General features: G+C 38.5%; 1 protein-coding gene across 2 annotated transcripts in view; it reads left to right on the top strand.

Annotated features, from left to right (window-relative positions):
- Positions 1-12,392, top strand: part of SYNPR (synaptoporin) — a 311,298-nt gene that overhangs the window by 215,151 nt on the left and 83,755 nt on the right. The window lies entirely within an intron of this gene.

The following is a 12,392-nucleotide window of genomic DNA, read 5'->3' on the forward strand; positions in this document are numbered from 1 at the left end:
TGAGCCCCCCAAGCACCCCTAGTTATGGTGTTGTTACTTGTTTATACCTTGTTATAGTTTAAATGTGTTATTTTGTAACATAAACAAAACTTAAGATAGTTGTTTCCACTGAATTAAACAGTATAGGAAATAAGGGTTTCCCCCAAAACTAACAAAATAACAACACTCACGTGAATAATGTTATAATTATATAAGTAATCTTAAAGAGGAGCCAGTGGATGAAATTAGATGATAAGTCTGAAAACACTACCAATGATACTTGTATTAATTTATATGAATAAAATATTGTTTTCAGTCACACCCAGCAATAATGTAGATTTTAGTTTACCCAGTGCAAGGCAATATTACCTATTAATTTGTGAATCCAGTAGATTTTTATTAAAAATAATTGCACATAAAATGCACATTCCCAAATCTCCAACAAGTAGACAATATGTATAATAGGATGACATTTTAATGAGTTAATTGAGTTCACTTTTAAAATGAAAATTTTTAAAAAATAATGTGCTGGTAAATTTAAAAATCTCCTATGAATGCCCACATTCAGGCCATGTGCTTTTGAGGAGGTTTTATAATGAAGAGCCCTTGTCAACTAAGAGTAGAGAGAAACTACAGTTACTTTATAGAGATCTTGCAAACAACATTTCAGAAACTTTCTAATCACCCAAAGTAACTTTTTGTAAAGAGATACTAAGCACCAACTTGCTTTAGTTTAGGATTTGTAATTCACAAAATAAAGCAAATTAGACATCACCTGTACCATCTTTCTTTGTTCTCACAGGATTTTAACAATCTGGTTTACTCCAAATTTACAAATAAATTGCATTTCCAAAGTTCATTTATAAGTCATCATTTTCCACTTGCAGTGTAGAGTGTGAGGTTCCAAGAGTAGCCTAATAAGCTCCAGTAGTCTAAAATGGCACGCATTTACAGCGAACAACACAGATGCCATATAATTAATTAAAAGGTTGCTACAAAACTGAATATAATCTTTAAGATATGTCTGGAAATCCATACTAAAAGAAAAGCCATTTCTAATTAGCAATCGAAGAGATGATAGGAGGGACTTCTATGGACATTGTGAAAGCTGCTTTGGGAACTTTGAAGGGCCTTAGAGGTTAATGGCAAAGGTTCTTTATGGAATCTAATAGTATTTCTTAATGTTTCACTGTCTTATCATTGACAGCGGTATGTCTCCCTCCACCCCCATTACTCTTACACTCAGTAGTTGTGATGAGGTTCCTTTGTGGTTCATGTGGACAGAGGGTGTGGGGGAAGGGATGGAAAGAGAGCAGAACAGTGTAGAGAGATTTCTGAGACGGTTAAGAAAGAGGTCAAAGAGAAAAAAAGGAAGTTATTAAAGTGACTGCATTTGAGTAAAGGATAATAACTGAACTGGGAAAGAAGGAGGAAGAAAGAGTATGTGAGACATACTCTAAGTGAATCATGATAGCAATTGCCATTTACTGAGCTCCCACTCTGTCCAAGGACGGTGCCTTTACACACCTGTAATTTTCACAATTAAAGGCAGCATTAGTCCTGCTTTTAAGCAAGGAAACCAAAGCTCAGAAGTTCAGGTGTTAGACTAAACCATGTGAAATTGTCGTTTTCACCAATCAAACCCACATGAATGTTGGCAATTCCATGTGGTTCAGGACACAGAACTAGTAAATTTTGAAATGAGGATCCCAATACGATTATACCCAGCTCCAAAACACTAACTCTTTTTCCTACTTTCCACACTTCCACACAACCTGGAAGGAAGAGAAAATGAGTTATGGGAGAAACTTGTATCAGACAGGATCCTATTCTGGCCATGACGGGGGCCCCACTGGGAAAGGAATGACTGATAGCTTCTTAGAGCAAGGTTGAGGGTTGGATAAAGAGCAGGACCAATCATTTGAATGCAGAGGTTCTTTGAGTGTCTGCTATTTGTATCTTGAAAAATGTCTACATTAAACACTTTCTGTGTATTAAAAGAGTTAATCCATATAGTGAAGGCCATTTCTACAACAGCATGCTTCCATTGTAAAGTAGTTTAGATACATGATAAACATTTTAATCTCTCCTCACCCTTTGAAAGATTTACCGGTTATCAATAGTTAGTGTCTTTAAGCAAATTACTCCATTCCAACTGGCTCTCATTTCCAGCCAACAGTATTCCACCAACAGCGAGATAGTTCAATCGAAGATGTTAATGTCTCATGAAGGGCCTTCTTTGTAAACCTTTTTACTGATTTTTATATTTACATGTCCCCAAAGATTTTATGCCTGAGCTGAAACCTCTACCCATCAATAAATGTATCTCCATCTGTTGTTCTGGGCTCACTTGTCATTCTTCTGGATATTATCACAGTGCGGAGATCATTCTTGAATGCAAATCATTCTTGATTCCAAAGTTGGACCCTGCTTTTTTCCTCCCTCCTTTTTCCTTTTCCTGACTTCAGCCTCGTAGAGCAAATCTGTGAGAGGAATTGTCGATGGGACGTGAGCCCCAGTATGCTGAGTAGACAGTGGGAAAGAACAGAGGTGGCTGATGGAGGAAATATGCTTCCTCCTAAGTTTGCAATTCCTACATCTCAGCAGGGTGCCACAAAAGGAAACATTTGTCACTTGCATGCAGCGAGTCCTGATTGTCCTTCGAGGAACACTGCTTTTCCCCCACTCAATAGATGAGTTTGGCCAGTGATCCCTCAAACAGCTTTTGAGAAAATGCCCTATTAAATGCTTTTCAAAGAAAGGATTCACACAATTTCAGAAAGATATCTGCACTTCCCTGTTCACTGCAGCACCATTCATAAGAGGTGAGACATGGAAATATCAACAGGTAAACAGACAAAGAAAATGTATTATGTGGGGGTCACATTTATATATGTGTGTGCATGTATACTTATATATTAACATTTATATATTATAGGGAAATATATGTATATTTATATACAATGGAGCATTATTTGCCCATTAAAAATGAAATCTGTTATTCGCAACATCTGGATGGACCTTGAGGACATTCTGCTAAGTGAAATAAGTCAGAGGAAGACAGTGTAGAATCTGAAAAAGCCAAATTCATAGAAACAGTAGAATGGTGACTGGAAATGGGGCAAATGGGGAGATATTGGTAAAGGATACAACCTTCCAGTTATAGGATGGATAAATTCTGGGGTTCTAATGGACAGCATGGTAACTATAGTCAACTGTACTGTATCACCTACTTCAAAGTTGCCAATATCTTTAATATTCTCACCACACACACACACACACAAAAGGTCATTAGTGAGGTATTGGAGGTGTTAACTAAACTTACGGTGATAATTATTTTGCAATATATACACAGATCAAGTCGTCATGTTGTGTACCTTAAACTTACACAGGGTTATGTAAATGCAGCGTGGAATCCTAAATCAGATTCCGAAAAAGAAAAAGGACATTAAAAGGAAAATTGTTGAAATTTGAATAAGGTCTGTAGTTTCAGTTAAAAGTATTATGAGATATTAACTCTAGGAGTCTGGGGGAAGCTTATATATTAACTGTATAATTCTCTGCTAATTTTCTGTCATTCTGAAATTAGTTCAAAATAGAAAGTTAAAAATAAAGATAGCAGGAAAAAAAAAACAACAAAGAAAAAAAATGATGAGACTGAGAAATTCCATCACGAACCTTTAAAAATACAGTGTGGGTGCCTGGTTGGCTCAGTTTGCAGAGGATATGACTCTTGAACTCATGGTCATGAGTTCAAGCCCCAAATTGGGCATGGAGCCTACTTTAAAAAAAAAAAAATACAGTGTGAGCCATGAATATGAGTCACAAATGTCATTTTAAAATGGCTAGTAGCCAAATTAAAGGAAGTAAAAAGAAATGGGAGAAATTGATTTTAATAATACCCAAAACATTATCACTTCAGCATGCACTCAACATAGAAAATTGTTAATGAGATCTTTTACATTCTCTTTGGTCCTAAGCCTTCAAAATCCAGTATCAGTTCAGACTAGCCCCTTTGCGCATTCTCAATAGCCACATATAGCTGGTGGCTTCCACATTCCCTATGCATCTTTTATTTCTGCTTCTTTCTATAAGGGTTTTCTTCTTGCCCAGTATAAAGTCCTCTTCCTCCCTTCCCTCACTTAGGAGCTTTCAGATGTTCCAGGCATTGTTCTATGCACAAAAATGACAAAAACTCTCAGCTTTCGGGAGTTCCCATGCTGAAGAGGAAGTGACTGACCTAAACTGTAGCTTTAGTAAGTAAGTCAATTATATAGTAATTAGTAGGTAAGTGCTGTGAGGTTGGAGGGACAGAGCTGGGTGTTGCAGGTAGGAAAGTGAACTGAGGCAGGGTCTACATCTGAACCCAGCTCCCCTTTGGTTGCATTCTGATTCTTTCTGTTCTTTAGTTTCAGCAGACTCTCGAATAGAGGGAACAATGAGCAAGTAAAATGATGCCCTGCGTTTACTTGTTCGTTACTTAAAAATGAGTCCAGTCCAACTCAGCCACAGAGGAGACCTTGACTGTTGTTTTTCAACATCTGGTTTAAAGGAGGTGATAGCATTCTGAATGGCCAACCCTGCAGCCAAACAAAGCAGAAATGTGAATGAGCTATGTTGTGAGGATAAGGATTTTTCAGCAGAAAACAGAGGATTTTGAAACTATACCTCCCACTTGCAATTTCTTGATGTGAGTCTAGAAAGGTTCGATCAATAAAATTTGATTCTTTCCTTGAAATTTGAATAATTGCCTACAGCCTGGTGAATTTAACATTTTAAAAATTAATTACTTCTTTATAGAAGGGTTGAGTTTTGCTGACTTTCTTTGTAATAGAGTGTGAGGTTCCTTGTTTGTTTTTTAAACCTGTGGGCAATAATGGTTACTCACTGAAATGCCTCCCAGTCTTAGTTTCTTATGACCTGGGATATTAGAATAGAGTGGCAGTCAGAAATATGAAAAACCTGAGAATCTGGGTGGTTAACAAGGTCCCTGAGTGGCTCTGAAACGTTCTTTGAGAATCATGGACCCATGCACCAGAAAGGCCCACATTTGAATCCTGATGCCTCTTGCTCCCTGACGAGGGCACTCAGATGGTCTCTTTTAGGGAAGTGACATGGAAATGCCCCGTGCGTGTTGACGGGTTTTCTAGCCATGAGGCCTCATCACAGAGAAAATAAGGGAATTCAGATCCAGCATATCTGGATCCTACTGCCAAGTCCAGTAGGAGAATTCTTCAGCGTTCTTAATTGTGACATTTTAACAAACTGTTCTGTTCCCCTATTTTAATGCAGTTGGAGTCCAGGCTGCTTTTGTCTCTTTGTTTTGTTAAGGGAAATGCAGGCACTTGTTTCTCCTCCTTTTCTTTTAACTTGGATTCCCATAATGCACCTATTTATAGTCTGAAGACGCAAGAAATGGAACTAGGACAAACTTGTGCTTTCACGGCCTGCCATGCAGACCCAGACAGGGACACGTCAGGTCTGCGGATGTGAGCCAGCAACTTCTTTGTCTCTCTGAGCATAGGCCTTTTATCATCTGCGGTCCCATCTAAATAGCTTTCTTAAAGGATAAAGTATATTATCAGGGCCTAAGAAGCAACTTGTAATTATGGGCTCTTCAATGGACTCATGTACTATTTAAAAGCACCAAACGAAAAAGAAATATGTGAGGTTTCTGCTTCTTAAGCTGGACCTTGAAGCCCTGAATGAACTTAACTTTTAATGTAACAGTCTCTTATTTTTTCTTCACTTTTACAATTACACAAGTAATATGTGCCATAACATAACGCAATTCAAAAATGTTTTAAACAGGTGGGAGGAATCTCTTCACTTACACATACTGAAGTGAGGTGTGTTGGCTTTAGGAATGGCCAGATCAAGGAACTCCAACAGGGTGGTCTCAACTGCTGTCATTTCTCTATCTCTTGGCAATGCCTCATTTTTCCCTCCTCAGTGGTGTTTCTCCCTGTGTTAGAGAGGATAGCTATTGGCAGGCCTGGATTTACCGCCAGATTGGTGACAGAACCATACCCACCCCCACCTCCCAATGTCATTGTCATCGCCTGAACCTAAAATATGTTCCCTGACATAGCAAAGGAGAGTTAAGATTGCAGATGGAATTAAAATTCAACTAACCTAAAACTATGGATGTTATCCTGGATTCTCCAGGTGGGCCCAAAGGAATCGCAAGGGTTCTTAAAGGTAAAAGATGTAGGTAGAAGAATTAGAGTCAGAGAAGGAGATATGATAGTGGTAGCAAGGTTGGAAAGATGTAATATGAGAAAGATTTGAACTTCTGTTGCTGGTTTTGAAGATGGAGGAATGAGACCAGGAGCCAAGGAAGTGAGGGCCTGTAGATCGAGCTAGCTGGGAAAGGATATGGATTCTCCTGTAGAGGCTCCAGAAGGGAACACAACCTCACTGCTATCTTGAGACGTGAATCATATTTCTCACCTACAGGATGATGAGATAATAACTTTGTGTTCTATTAGGCCTCAAAGCTTGTAGTAGTTCGTTGTTCCAGAAGCCATAGAAAACAGGCAAGAGACTTTTTCCTCCTCAAAATTCGAATTTTTAAAAATCTTTGGAAGACTTCTAATTAGCCAGCTTGGTTTTCACCCCAATCTCCATCCCATCACTGGTTAGCACAATAGGATGCTGTGATTGTCCAGATCAGGATACTCTTTATGGCACAGAAAGGGGATTAAGAGACTGATTGGCAGTCCCCCTTCTCAGAATCACATAACTGACATCGGAACAGAGAAATTCCCCAAAAGGAGAATTATATGGGTTTGTTGTTTATAATTTGCTTTTTTTTTTTTGTTTGCCATTTTGTCTAAACAAATGAAATGATACTTTTTTTAAATGAATGAATGACATGCATTTTGTTCTATAATCTGCTTAATTATCTTTGCAACATATTTAGGAGATATTTCCATCTCAATTCATGTAGGCCCTGCTTTGTTCTTTTTAGTAACTGCATGTTATTCCATTGGGGAGATGAACCAAATTTATTTAACCAAGCCTCCTATTGATGGACACTTAGATGTTTCCAATCTTTGCTTACAAAGAAGACTTTGTAAGGACACTCTGTGAGAACACTGCGTCCTTTCATATTCTCTATGCATGTTATAGGACCTTTATGGGGTTTTTTGCTTTTGCTCAACTTTGGTAATATGATGGAGAAGAGAACAAGGACAAATACAGGTCCAATAGTGCCCACCACAAATATGTCTAAGTCCTAACCCCCAGTACTTGTGAATGTGCCCTTATTTGGAAATATAATCTTTGCTGATGTAATTAAATGCCTTGAGATGAGATCATTCTGGATTTAGGGAGGGCCCTCAATCCAATGACGAGTATCCTTATAAAATAAAGGAAAGAACAGAGACACAGAGAAAGACCATGTGAAGATACAGGCAGAGATTCGAATGATGCCTCTACTAATCAAGGAATGCTAAGACTTTCTGGCAGCCACCAGAAGCTAGGGGAAGGAGATGGATTAGATTCTCCCTTAGAAACTCTAGAAGGAACCAGTCCTACTGATACTTTAGGTATGCTGGAAACTGCTGATTTCTGATTTTTGGCCTCCAGAATTGTGACAGAGTAAATTTCAGTTGCTCTAAGCCACCCCGTTTATGGCAAATTGTTGTGGCAGCCCTAGGAAACTAATGCATAGATGTTGAAGGCAACTGATTCTCCTGTACACCTTCATTTGGCCTGTGACCAACTCCCAATCACCTGGGAAGACAGAGACAAGGCAAGTCTGATCATATAGGGCTGTAGAGCATACAGGAGTCGTCTTAATTTCTGTTTCTTGTGAATGTGCTTTGTGATTTTCATTTTCTAGTGCCATTTTGTCTAAACAAATGAAAAAAATTGTTTATACTTCAGAGTCTGCTCTCAATGGATGTCTGGAAGGGAGGCAGATCCAGTGTAATACAAGAGGCAAAGCAAAGTGAAGGCTAAGGCAGAATATTTCTCCCCAGTGATCCACAGCATCAAAGACCTTTAGTGGTTGTGCATAGGAGGAATGAGTAAATAAAGCAAGGAGAGGAGGAGGGGAGGAAGGAAAGGAGGAGGGCAGGGAGAGAGCGAGAAAAAAGGGACAGATCAAATAGACCAGGATTATGACGAGTGAGGAACGTTTGAGTGCCCCATAGGGGATCTTGCAAAAATGAATCCCTTTATAGTTAATTCATAAACATGACTGAAAATGCTCCTCATGTGCTTGGTATCCACTACAGTGATGCAAGCTAGCCAGCCCACCTCTCCTGCTCCAGGTCAGATATCAGAAATGCGGTGAGCAGTATTCCAAGCAGAGAGCTAGGAATCTGTTGCTTTTTGATCAGTAAAGCACCCCTTGCCAAAAAAAAAAAAAAAAAAATAGGCAATAAGGCTATGTGCCTGCAGATATGATCAAAGCACATAGGTATGTTTACTGCCTTGCACTTTTTCTCCTCTGCCTTCTGACCTGTGTGAATTCAGGGCCCGGAAGCTTACACTTGGTAATTGGCAGCCGTATTTTAACTGCAGGTCTGTATGTTTTGATGAGGGGAAAAAAAAAAAGAAAGATGTTGAGACGCCTGTCTACAGGATGGGCAGGGTATCACTGCACACCTTTAAACCTACTGAAAGGGACAAAGTAAGTCAGAGGAAAGTCATGGAAAATGGAGCAACTCTAAAAAAATTCTACATCTTACACCTACTGAAGTGTACCTACTTTGGCTTTCAATTCCCAGCGCATAAATGGCCTTGGCCCCGCCACTCCCACTTCTGGATTTCCCTCCACTAATCAAGGTTTATTGGGAATACCACCCCTCCCTTTCGAACCTGGAAAGAACTTCAAGGGAACAGCTCATACATCTTCCTAGTTGGAATAATTAATATATATTGTAGGAGCAAGCCATTTGGAACCAGTAATTAAGTGAAGTAAACCAGTGTGTTCACAAGAACTGGATCAACCAGGTTCCAGATAAGCCTTTTTACTTTTCTTTTCTTTCTTTCTTTTCTTTCTTCCCCCCCCCCCTTCAGCATTTTCCCTGAGTTCCTGATGAATAACTTGCTCTTAGGATGCCTGAGACTTGCTCTTTGGATAGCCTCTGATGTGCTTGTTTTCTCAGTGCATTTAAATTTGATCACAGGGCAGGGGCTGGCTGGCCTCTATGGCATCCCCCAAGAATGTGAGTCTGTGATGTATGTTTAATGTTCTCCCTCTGTTACAGAGATAAATGTCATTGGTAATTCTGATTGGCAGGCCTGATGTTTAAGGCTTGTGAAATTATGTGAGTCCCAGGGTCACCGGAATGGTTCTTCATTCAAATATTTACAAAGAATCATTAAGTGGATTAATGATGTTGGGTTCTAGAAGCAATATGGTTATGTAAAAATTTTGAACAGCTTTCCCTTCCTCCATTTCTACTAATTTTGTCATTCTCTGTTTTCTCCTTCTCTTCTTAATTTGTGATTTTTGCTTTTAGCCCTCAAAATTCTTACGAGCTTATTATGATATTTGCTTGCAACTGAATGTCTCATTTGGCCCCTCTCGTTACTACGCCTCTGTTGATTTCCTCTCCTTAGTATCCAGAGGCCCCCTCATGCTTCCCAGATTAAATCTTCCACTCTCATCATTGTCCTCCTTACTTTGTTTAATTAGATAACTTCAGAGACAGCTTTGAAGATCCTAGGTATTGCCCCAGTGCTAAATGGGACAGTTATAGTTATTATCTGGAAGACTGGTATCAGTATGGTCAGCTTCTCTCTTCTTTTCCCTGTCCAAGTCATCTGGGTATGAATAATGAAAACAGTCTTTTCTTAAATGGAAAAATTATAAGATAGTGGAATTCTTTTCCCTAAGTTGCCCGTTAGTGGAAATGGGAGGCATATCTGTCTGCTTTGGGCCTGGGTAAAGGAACAGGGAAGGTTAAGCCGTGATAATATGTATTGTGAATGATTAACATCTTTGATTTTTTTTTAAATGAATTCTGTTTTTATTAATAGCCAACAGAAACTTGTTGCAGAGAATTTGGATAATTCAGAAAAGCACACCAATGAAAAGACATACCATATGTGTTTGCACCTTACAAATTTTGTATGTACGTGTGTGTATGTGTATATTATATTGATATTAATTTATTTTTATCAACCTGAGTGTGTTTTCTAACTTACATCTTAAGCTAAATGCATTGTGGATATTTAAAATAATTTTTTTACATCAACATGATCATAGAGTCCCCCTTTATACAAATTTAGCTAATCCCCTATGAACAAGTATTTGGGTTCCAATCAACAATTAATCCAACAATTAATTGTACTAGGATCAACAATGCTGCAATCAAACATCCTTTATGCATAGCCATGATAGGTCTTTTTTTTTTTTTTAAGAATTTATGTATTTATTTGAGAGAGAGAGAGAGCACAGGAGAGGGGAAGGTCAAAGAGAGAAGCAGACTCCCCACTGAGCAGGGAGCCCAATGCAAGACTAGATCCTGGGATTCCAGGATCATGACCTGAGCCAAAGGCAGTTGCTCCAACCAACTGAGCCACCCAGGATCCCAGTTCTTTTCTAAATAATTTTTTTTTTCAACAAAAATTTCTGAAGTTAGATTTGCTGTTTAAAAACATGAAATTTTTATGAGCATTAGGTATACAGAAAAGCACCTGCCCAAAATTGAACTAACTCATGCCATTGTCTTGGTTTGGGTTAGAACACTCCAAGTTGAAGAAGCTCTTTCCAGGTCTTTGCTCAGCTTGGACGGCAAACACCAGATTAGTCTTTTTTTCTGGCTACATATATTTGGGAAATGTCAAAGACCATGACCTTTCCTCCCTTCTTAAACTCCCTTCTAGCACTCAGTTTTGCAGTTTAATATGTCAGAGCAGAGTTCCAATAACTATGATTAGTCTGCATCTAACTTAGTTCTATTTCTCTTCCCTCAATTTTTTTCTTTCTTTTTTTAATGTCAGTTTTGTATACATTTACCTTTCCAAGTGTTGTTAGAAAACAACTTTTTTCTTGTTTTACAGGTGGTTCATGTTTTCATTAAAATCCTTAATGTATTCAAATATTCCTTTTTACCTAACAATATAATATATATTTATGAAACCTTTGAATAGTATTGTCTGTGGGATGTCATTTAGCCTTCCTTGAAAAATCTGTTTATAAGAGCAAGACCTATTTGTTCAGGGAAGTTAACATTCTGACTCAAAGGGAAAATGGTCTCAGAATGATCTACCTACCTGTAACTAGACAGATTTCTAAAGTAGAATTCTGACATCTCTAGACCCAGATGTTTTATAGACCAAACAATGGACTGGGTGAGCTCATCTCCATAAACAAAGAACTCTAACAGACATGAGGACAGTATGGCATAAGGTGTATAAGCACAAAAAGACAGCTTTAGAACCAGTCTTACCTCAAAGTTCCAGTTTCCTTTTCTTTGTAATGGAGAGACACTAATATTTATTTGGAGAATTACTATGTTGGTTAAATGAGCTAATATACTTTCCAAGTGCTTTATAAGGTGCTTGGCACATAAAATTACATCTCAATGTATGATCATGGAGGAAAAGATATTTTAAGAAACAGAGAAAATCCTAAGTTAACCCTACATTAAGTGAATTTGTACTAGAAATGCATAAAAGGGATATAAGAACTGATTCTCCTAATATAGAAACTGAGGATATAATAATCCCCTTTTTTACTATAAAGAGTGCTATAAAGAATCTAGAAGCTTCCTAAACTTAATTTTAACTGATTAACAGCAGAACTTCTTTACTTCTTATAGAACCATGTCTCCCTCAATATGAGAATCTGATAGAGCTTTGAATTCTCAATAGAAATATGCACATTCACGTGCCTGGGTGGCTCAGTTGGTTAAGCGACTGCCTTCGGCTCAGGTAATGATCCCAGAGTCCCGGGATCGAGTCCCACAAAGGGCTCCCAGCTCCATGGGGAGTCTGCTTCTCCCTCTGACCCTCGCCCCTCTCATGCTCTCTCTCACTCTCTCTCTCAAATAAATAAATAAAATCATTTTTTAAAAAAGAAAGAAAAGAAATATGCACATTCATGTCACCTTTTGTAATCTAGGACACCAACCTGAACCAGGTGAACGCTGCCCCCAAACATAGAGGTTCTGGGCCGTACTTTGATTTATCTGAACAAAGTCAGAAAGGAGAGGTTATCGGAGCTGCAGATGGGTATACCTGACTTCTGAGCTGGAGATTCTAATCACTCCCATATGCTGGATACATTTTATGCCCTTAAGCACTCATAACACAGAAAGGAAGACAAATCAGGAAATATATAAGCACTGCCTGGTGTGGCAAATAGGACAATAAATGCACGTACTGAATGGAGTGTTTTCATGGGAGTGGGGTACAAACATCACAAAAACAACTCCTACTTCCTCTGA

The sequence above is a fragment of the Mustela nigripes genome, chromosome 2 (assembly GCF_022355385.1).
Source record: "Mustela nigripes isolate SB6536 chromosome 2, MUSNIG.SB6536, whole genome shotgun sequence".
Lineage (NCBI taxonomy): Eukaryota > Metazoa > Chordata > Mammalia > Carnivora > Mustelidae > Mustela > Mustela nigripes.